The sequence below is a fragment of the Carcharodon carcharias genome, chromosome 10 (assembly GCF_017639515.1).
Source record: "Carcharodon carcharias isolate sCarCar2 chromosome 10, sCarCar2.pri, whole genome shotgun sequence".
NCBI classification, from domain to species: Eukaryota; Metazoa; Chordata; class Chondrichthyes; order Lamniformes; family Lamnidae; genus Carcharodon; species Carcharodon carcharias.
In genome coordinates, this window is record NC_054476.1 from 39465171 (window position 1) to 39478495 (window position 13325).

Below are 13325 nucleotides of genomic sequence, written 5' to 3' on the forward strand. Positions count from 1 at the left end.
TGAGCATCTCCACTTCTGACCTTGTGATGGAAGGATGCAGTTGAAGATGGTTGGGCCTAGGACACTACCCGGAGGAACTCCTGCAAAGATTTCTGGAATTGAGATGATTGACCTCAACAAATGCAACCACCTCCCTTTGTGCTAGGTATGACTCTAACCAGCAGAGAGTTTTCCCTATTTCCATTGACTCCGTTTTGCTGTGGCTCCCTAATGCACACTCAGTCCAGGTCTGCCATGATGTCAAGGACAGTGACTCTCACCTCACCTTGGGAGTTCAGTCTTTTTCCATGTGTGCCCAAAGCTGTAATGAGGACAGGAGTGAGTGATGTTGGCAGGACTAAAATTGAGTGTCAGAGAGCATGTTATTGTAATCAAGTGCTGCTTGATAGCATAGTTGATGGACCCTTCCATCATTTTAATGATGATCAAGAGTAGGACTGATGGGGCGGTAATTGGCCGAGTTTGATTTTTCTGTTGCTTCTTGTGTACAGGACGTACCTGGGCAATTTTCCACATTGCGAGTAGACGCCAGTGTTGTAGCTGTATGGACAGCTTAGTGGGGTCGTGGCAAGTTCTGGAGCACAAGTCTTCAGTACATGCTGGAAAATTGTCAAGGCCCACTGCTTTGCTGTATCCAGTGCCTTCAGTCGTTTCTTGATAATACGTGGAATGAATCGAATTGTTGAAGACTGATATCTGTGTTGCTGAGGACTCCAGATGAGGCGAGATGGATCATCCACTCTATTCTGGCTGAAGATTGTAGCAATTCTTCAGCCTTAACTTTGCACTGATGTGCTGGGCTCCTCCATCATGAGGATGGGATATTTGTGGAGCCTCCTCCTACAGTGAGTTGTTTAATTGTCACCATCATTCACTGCTGGGATGTGCAGGACAGCAGAGCTTAGATCTGATCTGTTTGGTTGTGGACTTCACTTAGCTCTGACTATCGCTTGCTGCTTCTGTTGTTTGGCATGCAAGTAGTCCTGAGTTGTAGCTTCACCAAGATTTAAACCCCATTTTTAGGTACGCTGGTTGCTGCACTCTTCATTGAACCGGTTGACCCCCTGGCTTGTGATATAGGTAGAGTTGGGGATATGCAAGGCCGGAAGTTTGTGGTCGAGTATAATTCTGCTGCTGCTGATGGCCACAGCGCCTCACGGTTCCCCAGTCTTGAGTTCCTAGATCTGTTAGAAATCAATCCCATTTGGCATGTGGTAGAGCCATACAACATGAGAGAAGTTATCCTTAATGTGAGATGGGTTTTCACCTCCACAAGGGCTGTCTTGGTGTCATTCCTACCGAGATGTCATGGCAAGATGCATCAGTGCAGTAAGTTGGTGAGGTTGAGGTCACAGAAATTTCCCCTATTGTTGGTTTCCTCATCCACTGCCACAAACACAGGTTAGCAGTCATGCCTTTAGGAATCAGCCAGCTCAGTCTGTAGTGGGCTACGAGGCCACTTCTTGCTAATGGACTTGAAGTCACCCACCCAGGAATGCAATCTGGCACCCTTGCCACCTTAGTGTTTTTCAGTGATGTTCAACTGGAAGAGCACTGGATTTTCGATGACAGGAGGTGCAGTAGCTGGTAATCAGTAGGAGGTTTCCTTGCCCATGTTGACACTGATGCCATGTGACTTTAATGGGGTCTTAGAGCTGATGTTGAGACTTCTGGGTAACTCCCTCCCGACTGCATCACTGAGGAGCCAATATGCTGATCTGTCCTGCTGTGGTGCTCCTGAGGGATGGTGATGGAAGTGTCTGGGACACTATCTGTAAGATATGATTCCGTGCCAAAGTTTGGAGATCTGTCTCACAGATTAATCAAGCAACAGCCTGATGTAATCATACAGAATCATATCTTACAGGTAATGTCCCAGATACCTCCATCACCATCCCTCGGTATCACCACAGCAGGACAGATCCAGCAGATGTCACGGCACAGTGGTATGCAGTCGGGAGGGAGTTACCCTGAGAGTCCTAAACATCAGCTCTAGACCCCATTAAGTCACATGGCATCAGGTCAAACATGGGCAAGGAAACCTCCTACTGATTACCAGATACTGCACCTCCTGTCAACTGATGAATCAGTGCTCTTCCATGTTGAACATCACATGGAAGAAACACTAAGGGTGGCAAGGGTGCAGATTGCATTCTGGGTGGGTGACTTCAAAGTCCATTAGCAAGAGTGGCTCGGTAGCACCACTACAGACTGAGCTGGCTGATTCCTAAAGGGCATGACTGCTAACCTGTGTTTGTGGCAGTGATGAGGAAACCAACAAGAGGGGAAAATTTTCTTGACCTCAACCTCACCAACTTACCTGCAGCTGATGCATCTTGTCCATGACATCATCGGTAGGAATGACCACCATACAGCCCTTGTGGAGGTGAAATCCCATCTTCACATTAAGGATAACTTCTCTCATGTTGTATGGCTCTACCACCATGCCAAATGGGATAGATTTCTAACAGATCTAGGAACTCAAGACTGGGGAACCGTGAGGCGCTGTGGGCCATCAGCAGCAGCAGAATTATACTCGACCACAAACTTCCTGGCCTTGCATATCCCCAACTCTACCGTTATCACCAAGCCAGGGGGTCAACCCTGGTTCAATGAAGAGTGCAGCACCAGGCGTACCTAAAAATGGGGTTTTAATCTGGTGAAGCTACAACTCAGGACTACTTGCATGCCAAACAACAGAAGCAGCAAGCGATAGTCAGAGCTAAGTGATTCCACAACCAACAGATCAGATCTAAGCTCTGCTGTCCTGCCACATCCAGCAGTGAATGATGGTTGACAATTAAACAACTCACTGTAGGAGGAGGCTCCACAAATATCCCATCCTCAATGATGGAGGAGCCCAGCACATCAGTGCAAAAGTTAAGGCTGAAGAATTTGCTACAATCTTCAGCCAGAAGTAGAGTGGATGATCCATCTCGGCCTCATCTGGAGGTCCTCAGCAACACAGATATCAGTCTTCAGACAATTCGATTCATTCCACGTATTATCAAGAAACGACTGAAGGCACTGGATACAGCAAAGGCAGTGGGCCTTGACAATTTTCCAGCAATGGTACTGAAGACTTGTGCTCCAGAACTTGCCACGACCCCAGCTAAGCTGTCCCAGTACAGCTACAACACTGGCGTCTACTCGGCAATGTGGAAAATTGCCCAGGTACGTCCTGTACACAAGAAGCAGGAAAATCAAACTCGGCCAATTACCGCCCCATCAGTCTACTCTTGATCATCAGTAAAATGATGGAAGGGGTCCATCAACTATGCTATCAAGCAGCACTTGATTAGCAATAACATGCTCACTGACACTCAATTTTAGTCCTGCCAGCATCACTCAGCTCCTGTCCTCATTACAGCTTTGGGCCACACATGGACAAAAGAGCTGAACTCCCAAGGTGAGGTGAGAGTCACTGTCCTTGACATCATGGCAGACCTTGACTGAGTGTGGCATTAAGGAGCCACAGCAAAACTGGAGTCAATGGGAATTAGGGGGAAAACTCTCTGCTGGTTAGAGTCATACCTAGCACAAAGGGAGGTGGTTGCATTTGTTGGAGGTCAATCATCTCAATTCCAGAACATCTTTGCAGGAGTTCCTCCGGGTAGTGTCCTAGGCCCAACCATCTTCAACTGCATCCTTCCATCACAAGGTCAGAAGTGGAGATGCTCACGATGATTGCACAATGTTCAGCACCTTTTGGACATGGACATCGTCAAACAATCCATGTCCAAATGCAGCAAGACCTGGGCAATATCCAGGCTTAGGCTGACAAATTGCAAGTAACATTCATGCCACACAAATGCCAGGCAATGACCATCTCCAAAAGGACAGAATTTAACCTGCCCCTTGACATTCAATGGTATTACCATCGTTGAATTCCCCACTATCAGTCTCAAGGGAATTACCATTGACCAGAAGCTGAATTGGACTAGCCATATAAATACTGTGGGTTCAAGAGCAGGTCAGAGGCTAGGAATCCTCTGGCAAGTAACTCACCTTCTGTCTCCCCAAAGTCTGTCCACCATCTACAAGGCACAAGTCAGGAGTGTGATGAAATATTCTACACTTGCCTGGATGAGTGCAGCTCCAACAACACTCAAGAAGCTTGACACCATCCAGGACAAAGCAGCCTGCTTGATTGGCATCCCATCCACAAACGTTCACTCCCACCATCACCGATGCACAGTGTATACCATCTACATGATTTATTCCAGGAACTCACCAAGGTTCCTTAGACAGCATCTTGCAAACCCACAAACATTACTATCTAAAAGGACAAAGGCAGCAGACAAATAGGCACACCACCACCTGGAAGTTCCCATCCAAGCCACTCACCATCCTGACTTGGAAATATATCGCCGTTGCTTCACTGTCACAGGGTCAAAATCCTGGAACTCCCTCCCTAACAGCATTGAGGGTGTACCTACACCAAGTGGGCAGCAGCAGTTTAAGAAGGCAGCATTTCAAGAAGACAGCTCACCACCACCTTTTCATGAGCAATTACGGATGGACAATACATGCTGGCCTAGCCAGTGACACCCACATCCCATGAACGAATAAAGAAAACTTGCAAATTTTACTGGAAAACAATGGGTTTAATTTTGCCTCAGGATAATAATGAAAAGTCACGTGAGGTAAAATGGTTATTTTAGAAAGATAATTTGATCTCTTCCTGCCGTATGTTTTGGCTGAATTTGTCCCAAGAATCTGTTGAAGCAAGTTTCTGCTACCATGGGGCTGCAAATAAAAGCATTACAAAAAGAAAACACATCTGGATTCCTCATGGTTCAAAGGATGAAATCCCCGCAGCAATTGGCATTATATCCTTGCTTGGAGTTGCTGTCAGGTAATTGCTATGCCCTTTACTCTAATACAGTTTACAAGAACAACATCACATCTGGCAATGCTTTTTCGTGACTGTGAACACTGAGAAAACAATTCATTACAGGGCCCATGAAAATGACAGCAAGAGGGAGGAGGATCTTTTTTATTCATTCACATGTTAATGTTGATTGCCAGGCCAGAATTTAACGCACTTCCATAATTGCCCTTGAGAGCTTCATAAAGTCATATCTTAATTATGGCACAGAAGGAAGTCATTCAGCTCATTAAGTCCATGCCAGCTCTCTGTACAGCAATCCAGTCAGTCCCATTCCTATGCTCTGATTCATAGACCTGCAAGTTTATTTCTCTCAAGAGTTTGTATATTTTAAGGTTCAGGAGTTATAGCCTAAATTGGTGGCTGAAGATTCAGAAGGATTTTAAGATAATTTATTAAGTTCAATAAGAAGCAACAGTTTAGATATGATGCATAAACTAAATAGACAGGGAAAGCATACAACCGTGACATGTAAGAGTGCTTTACTGATCCTAGAAGACAAACAGACAGGTGGCTCAGTGTGTGTTGATCTCTGTAGCTTGTGGTGGCAGTATTCTATTCTCCATTTGAAGTGTTAGTAAATTCTTCCCCCAGTATTCCTCACTCTTCCCCCATCTTCCTCCATCTTCCCTGATCCATCTTCCATCTAACAAGGACTGCCCCTGTCTCTGAGCATCTGTTAAAATACTTAGCTTCCAGGGCCTAGTAGTTTACCCTATGTCCTCCTTATGAACATCTGGGGGCTTGTGCCAAAATTTGAGGAGCTTTCCCACAGACCAAGCAAGCAACAGCCTGACATAGTCTTATTCACCAAACCATAAGCTGCAGCCATGTCCCAGAACACCATGCCCATCCTTGGGTGTGCCCAGTCCCACCAAGAAGACAGATCCACCTATGGTGTCAGCACAGTGATATAGAAATTGGGAGAGTTGCCCTGGAAATTCTCTACATTGACTCCAGAGCCCATGAAGTCTCATGGCATCAGGTTGAACATGGGCAAGGAAATCTTGTACTGACTACCACCTACTCCTTCCCTCAGCTGACGAATTAGTGCTTCTCCATGTTGAACACCACTTTGGAGAAAAATTCGGTGTAGCATAGGCACAGAATGTACTTTTAGTGAGGGACTTCAATGCCCGTAATCAAGAGTGGTTCAGTAGCATCATTGTTGGCTGAGTTCTGAAGGACATTTCTGCCAGAGTGGGCCTGTGCCAGGTGGTGCGGGAACCAACAAGAGGGAAAAATGTACTTGACCTCGCCCTCTCTAATCTCCCTGTCACAGATGCATTCTGTCCATTTCAGCATTTGAAGTTCTACTGGACAGTCCTTGTGGAGATGAAATCCCTACTTTACCATGAGGATGGGGGGAGATGGTGGCATTGTGGTATTGTCACTGGACTCATAATCCAGAGGCCCAGGCTAATGCTCTGGGGTTATGTGTTCAAATCTTTCCATGGCCGGTGACAGAATTTAAATGCAATTAATTAATAAATCGAAATTGAGAGCTAGTACTGTGATAGCTTTTATGGATTGTCATAAAAATTGATCTGGGTCCACTAATCGATGGAAATCCTTATCTGGTCAAGCATATGTGTGACTCCAGATCCACAACAATGTGATTGACTCTTAAATGGCCTAGCAAGACATTCAGTTGTAAAAGAACTGTTGGACTGCACTAGTTCAAGAAGGCAGCCCACCACCAACTTCTCAAGGGCAATTAGAGATGGGCAACAAAATGCTGGCCTGGCTACATCCCATGAAAGAATAAAACAAAATACTATCCATCAAATCGTGTGGCACTACCATTATACTTAATGAGATAGATTCAGAACAGATATAACAGCTCATAATTGGACATCCATGAGGAGCTGTGCTTCTTCAGCAGCAGCAGAATTGTATTCAATCACAAACTGTAACCTCATAGCTCAGCATAACCATCACTCATCCAATACCATTTAGCTAGAGGGTCAATACTTCTTGAAAGAGGAGTGCTGGAGAGCATGCTAGGAGCAGCAACAGGCATACCTAAAAATGAGGTATCAACCTGGTGAAGCTAGAACACAGGGCTACATGCTGAACGGTGGAAGTAGTATGCTATTGACAGAACAAAACAACCCTACCACCAACAGATCAGGTCAGAGCATTGCAGTCATACCACATTCAGTCATGAACAGTGATTGACAATTAAACAACTAACCAGCGAAGGAGGGTCCACACATATCCCACCCTCAATGATGTGGGATCATAGCACAGCAGTGAGGACGCGGCAATATCTTCAGCCTCACATGCCAATTAGATGATTCATCTCGGCCTCTTTCTGCAGTCCACAGATACAGTTACCAGTCTTCAACCAATTCGATCCACTCCACATGATATCAAGAAATGGCTGGGCCCCTAGCCAATCTGTTCCAACACAGCTGTAACACTGGCATCTACCTAAAAATGTCCTGTCCACAAAAGGTAGAACAAATCCCATCCGGTCAATTACTGCCCTATTAGTCTAGTCTCAAACATCACAATAAAGTGAAGGAAGGTCTCGTCAATAGTGCTATCAAGCAGCACCTACACAGCAATAGCCTGCTAACTGATGCTCAATTTGGGAACCATAAGGGCCACTTAGCTCCTGACCTCATCATAGTCTTGGTCCAAACTTGGAGAAAAGATCTGAATTCAAGTGCAAAGGTGAGAGTGTCTGCCCTTGGCTTCAAGACAGCATTTGACAGCGTGTGGCATCAAGGAGCCCAAGCAAAACTGAAATCAAGGGGAATCAGGGGGAAAACTCTCTAATGGTTGGAGTCATACATAGCACAAAGGAAGATGGCTGTGGTTGTTGAAGATCAATCATCTCAGTCCCTGGACATCACTGCAGGAGTTCCTCAGGGTAGTGTCCTAGGCCCAGCCACTTTCAGCAGCTTCATCAATGACCTCCCCTCCATCATAAGGTCAGAAGTGGGGATGTTCGCTGATGATTGCACAATGTTCAGCACCATTTGTGACTCCTCAGATACTGAAGCAGTCTATGTCCATATGGAGCAAGACCTGGATGACATTCAGGTTTGGGCTGATAATTGGCAAGTCATAATAGCAGCACAAAAGTGCCAGGCAATGACCATCTCCAGCAACAGAGAATCTAACCTTGATATTCAATGATATCCAGAAGCTGGGAATTCTATGGTGAATAACTCACCTCCTGACTCCCCAAAGCCTGTCTACTATCTTCAAGGTACAAGTCAGGAGATGATGGAATAATCTCCGCTTGACTAGATGAGTGCAACTCCAAAAATGCTCAAGAAGCTCAGTACAGTCCAGGACAATGCAGCCTGCTTGACTGACACCCCATCTATCACCTTCAACATTCACTGCCTCCACCACCCTCATACAGTGGCACGGGTGTGTACCACAGGCACTGTACAGGGTCCAGAAGAGTGGATGATGCACAAGGTGCAAAACACCACGGCACAGGGGCTAGAGGGACCAAGGCTTGTTTTCATAAAGGGAGTCCTCATCATTGTCCAGACCGAGAAGCAAGAGCTGATACAGGACAATCTGTAGTGCACCTTTGGTCATCCAGCATCTCTCCTCCTCATCTTCCATTGTTATTGTTGCTGCTGGCCGGTCATCATTTGTGGAAAATGGAGATCTTATTGCATTCACAGCACGCTGACATAAAAGGTAAACCAATGCGCATGCGTACTGTGCTTACGAATGTCACAGAATCACAGAATTGTTACAGCAGGAGGCCATTCAGCCCATCATGTTTGCACTGGTCACCTGTTTTCCTGTCAACTCTGAGCCTCAACCTTGATGAGCGAAGGAGGTAAAACTAGGATCGAGCGCTTCTGCAAGGGCAACTGAACTTTCAACTGACTGGAAAATTCAAACCCTACCACTTAAGCCAGCCTAGAAAACTTTTTACATGCTGAGAGTCCTGAGACTCAAAGTAAGGAAGTGCTGCTGCCCCTCCTGTTGCACTAGAAAAATTACATTCAAGCCCTAAGAGCCAAGAGAAAAGCTTTTTGCCAGTTGAGGCTGAACTCCCTCGAGCTGAGGTCATTTGTAAATGGTCCGCTGCTGCTTATATTATAGCTAGAAGAAAGCTAGCCTCATAGTATTGGTAAGTGTCTAACAGATTTCTCTATCTAGTGTCCTGGTTTTAATGATGTGAGAAAATGCACAAAATGTTAAACTGGATTCACTGAAGGGGAAAGTTTACAGCATTTTTTACTGTTTATTTTTAACTCTGTGTGAGTGGGTTGTGTGTTCCTCAGTCTCTGTCCTGCGCAATCCCCACAGAATAGAGCTAGGTGCTGAACCACGGATGGTGCTGGAGAATCATTGCTGATTCCAGGACATCTCCCCCTCCTCCTGCTCACTGCCTACAGTTCACAGCAAATAGCAGGTGATCTGAGTTAATGCAGGTGATTCCAGGGTTCATCACCAATGCTATCAAAGCTTGGCCTAAATAGCCAAGTGGTTATGGTACTGGGCTTGTAACCCCAAAATCAAGAGTTCAAATTTCACAATGGCAAACTGTGAAACATGTAACTTCATCTGAAACAGATGGAAACAGGTTTGTACTCGAAAGAGTATCAAGAGTTCAAATCTCACCATGGCAAACTATGAAACAATGTAACTTCATCTGAAACAGATGGCAACAGGTTTGTACTCAAAAGAGTTACATGTTTTTGGCCTAAATGGCCAAGTGGTTATGGTACTGGGTTTGTAACCCCAAGATCAAGAGTTCAAATCTCACAATGGCAAACTATGAAACAATGTAACTTCATCTGAAACAGATGGAAACAGGTTTACTCAAAAAGAGTATCAAGAGTTCAAATCTCACAATGGCAAACTATGAAACAATGTAACTTCATCTGAAACAGATGGAAATGGGTTTATACTCGAAAGAGTTACCTTTCTTGTGGTCGCTTCGGCAGCACGTATATTAAAATTGGAACGATACAGAGAAGATTAGCATGGCCCCTGCGCAAGGATGACACGCAAATTCGTGAAGCGTTCCATATAGGCTTGGCCTAAATAGCCAAGTGGTTATGGTACTGGGTTTGTAACCCCAAGATCAAGAGTTCAAATCTCACAATAGCAAACTATGAAATAATATAACTTCATCTGAAACAGATGGAAACAGGTTTGTACTCGAAAGAGTTACAATAAGCACTCCTCATCTCCTGTGGAGTCATAATGTCATAAGCCATTTAAAAAAGCAGCTTCCTTAATGGTCTATTGGTCAAGATTCAGCGCTTTCACAGCTGCTGCCCTGGTTCAATTCCTGATCAAGGTGTAGTAATTTATGGCTTGGCCTAAGTAGCCAAGTGGTTATGGTACTGGGTTTATAACCCCAAGATCAAGAGTTCAAATCTCACAATGGGAAACAATGTAACTTCATCTGAAATGACAGATGGAAACATGTTTGTACTCAAAAGAGTTAAAAAGGCCTAAATGGCCAAGTGGTTATGGTACTGGGTTTGTAACCCCAAGATCAAGAGTTCAAATCTCACAATGGCAAACTATGAAACAATGTAACTTCATCTGAAACAGATGGAAACAGGTTTACTCAAAAAAAAGAGTATCAAGAGTTCAAATCTCACAATGGCAAACTATGAAAAAATGTAACTTCATCTGAAACAGATGGAAATGGGTTTGTACTTGAAAGAGTTACAAATACTTGCTTGGCCTAAATAGCCAAGTGGTTATGGTACTGGGCTTGTAACCCCAAGATCAAGAGTTCAAATCTCACAATGGCAAACTATGAAACAATGTAACTTCATCTGAAACAGATGGAAATGGGTTTGTACTTGAAAGAGTTACAAATACTTGCTTGGCCTAAATAGCCAAGTGGTTATGGTACTGGGCTTGTAACCCCAAGATCAAGAGTTCAAATCTCACAATGGCAAACTATGAAACAATGTAACTTCATCTGAAACAGATGGAAATGGGTTTGTACTCAAAAGAGTTACATCTTAATGCTTGGCCTAAATAGCCAAGTGGTTATGGTACTGGGTTTGTAACCCCAAGATCAAGAGTTCAAATCTCACAATGGCAAACTATGAAACAATGTAACCTCATCTGAATGGGGACAGATGGAAACGTGTTTGTACTCGAAAGAGTTACAAGAAGAAATAAGTCTTTGTCTACATGAGTCACCTAGCCTCCAATTCTGGCGGGGTGGCTATCTTGTTGGCCCCGCATTTTCAGCCGGAGATCTTGGGGGTCAAGGAGCCAGTGCCAGGCCGGTTGCTGCACCTGACTGTGCGTCTGGGGGGGGCGGTGCTTCACTTTGTGAATGTGTACGCTCCCCTGGGCACGCAGCAGCAAGCGAGCTTCTTTGAAGAAGTGTCCACTCATCTCGGCTCCATCGACGCTGGCGAGTGCATCGTCCTCGGGGGGGATTTCAATTGCACCCTCGGGGTCCGGGACCGTCACGGTACCCCGCACTGCACGCGAGGTGTGAGTAAGTTGCGGGACCTGGTCAGGTCCTTCGACTTAGTGGACGTCTGGCGAAATCTCCATCCTGACTCCAGCGTGTTCACCTTTGTGTCACCTGGAGTCGGAGCGTCCAGACTCGACCGCCTTTACGTTTCGAAGGCGTACGTGTCCTGCGTTCCGGCTGCTTCTATACAGCAGGTTCCGTGCACGGACCACCGTCTGGTGTGGGCGGAGCTCACTTCGTTCTGCGCTCGGACGGGGTCCGCGTACTGGCATTTTAATAACCTGTTGTTGGAAGACCAGCGGTTCCTGGACTCGTTCCGTCGCTTCTGGGCCGGCTGGAGAAGGAAGCGGGGAGGCTTCCCCTCCTTGAGGCTATGGTGGGACGTGGGCAAGACTCACGTCCGAGTTTTCTGTCAAGAGTACGCGAAGGGGTCGACAAAGAGACGCAAATCCAGGGTCGAGGAGTTGGAGAAGGAGGTGCTCGACCTGGAGGCACGTCTCCGTCAGCCCGACGCGGACCCGGCCCTGCGGTCGGTGTACGATGAGAAGAAGGGCGCGCTGCGGGACCTGCAACTGGTCGGGTCTCGGGGCGCGTTCGTGAGGTCGCGGATCTGTTTCCTTAAGGAGATGGACCGTGGCTCTCCCTTCTTCTACTCACTGGAAAAAAGGCACGGGGTCCGTAAGCAGCTCTTTACGCTGCTGGCCGACGACGGATCCCTTGTCTCGGATCCGGAGGGCATCAGGGCCATTGCCCGAGATTACTACACTGCCCTTTTCTCTCCGGATCCGTCCAGTGAGGAAGCTTGCAGAGTTTTGTGGGAGGACCTGCCGCAGGTCGGCCCGGAGTGCGCCGGAAAGCTCGACTCCCCTATAAGTCTGGGGGAGCTGACCGGCGCACTCGACGGTCTTTCTAGGGGCAAAACCCCGGGACTAGACGGGCTGACCGTGGAGTTCTTCAGGGCGTTCTGGGACGTCTTGGGGAGCGACTTCGCGGGGGTCCTGGGGGAGAGCATTGCTACCGGGGAGATGCCCCTTTCGTGGCGCAGGGCCGTGATTGCCCTGCTGCCGAAGAAGGGGGATCTCCGCCTTCTTAAAAACTGGCGCCCGGTCTCCCTCCTCAGCACGGACTACAAAATCTTTGCCCGAGCCATGTCTTCTCGGCTCGGCACCGTGCTGGACCACATGATCCACCCTGACCAGTCCTACACCGTCCCGGACCGAACCATTTATGATAACATCCATCTGGTCCGGGACATCATCCACCATTCCCAGAGGGCTGGTCTGTCGAGCGCCTTCCTGTCTCTCGATCAGGAGAAGGCGTTCGACAGGGTGGATCACGAATACTTACTCGGAACTCTGCGAGCTTTCGGGTTCGGGACGCATTTTGTCGCCCGGATCCGACTTCTGTACACTGCCGCGGAGTGTCTAGTGAAGGTTAACGGGTCCCTGACGGCGCCCCTTCGCTTTGGGAGAGGGGTACGTCAGGGCTGCCCCCTGTCTGGCCAGTTGTATTCTATTTGCGTGGAGCCTTTCCTGCGCCTCTTGCGGAGGAGGTTGTCGGGATTGGTTCTGCGCGGGCCGGGCATCGGGGTGGTCCTTTCGGCTTACGCCGATGACGTGCTCCTTATGTTTAGTGACCCGGCTGACCTGCGGAGGATGCGCGAGTGCCAGGAGGTCTACTCTGCCGCTTCTTCTGCCAGGATCAACTGGGGTAAGTGTTCTGGACTCCTGGTCGGTCAGTGGCAGATGGATCCCCTACCCGAGGAGCTCAGGCCTTTCACCTGGAGCAGGACCAGCCTCCTCTACCTGGGGGTCCATCTCTGCCCCGCTGAGGAATCCTGGCCGGCAAACTGGCAGGAACTGGAGACGAAAGTCACCGCTCGCCTGCGGCGCTGGACAGGACTGCTCCGAGTGCTATCTTACCGGGGTCGAGTTCTGGTCATAAACCAGCTGATCGCCGCCATGTTGTGGTATCGGCTGGTCACTTTGA

The 13325-nt window shown here is 47.4% G+C and overlaps 1 non-coding gene across 1 annotated transcript; it reads left to right on the forward strand.

Annotated features, from left to right (window-relative positions):
- Positions 1-9809: 9809 nt before the first annotated feature.
- On the forward strand, positions 9810-9916 carry LOC121283679. Its single transcript, XR_005944327.1, has one exon. It is a non-coding gene; the product is annotated as a U6 spliceosomal RNA (small nuclear RNA).
- The last annotated feature ends 3409 nt before the right edge of the window (positions 9917-13325 follow it).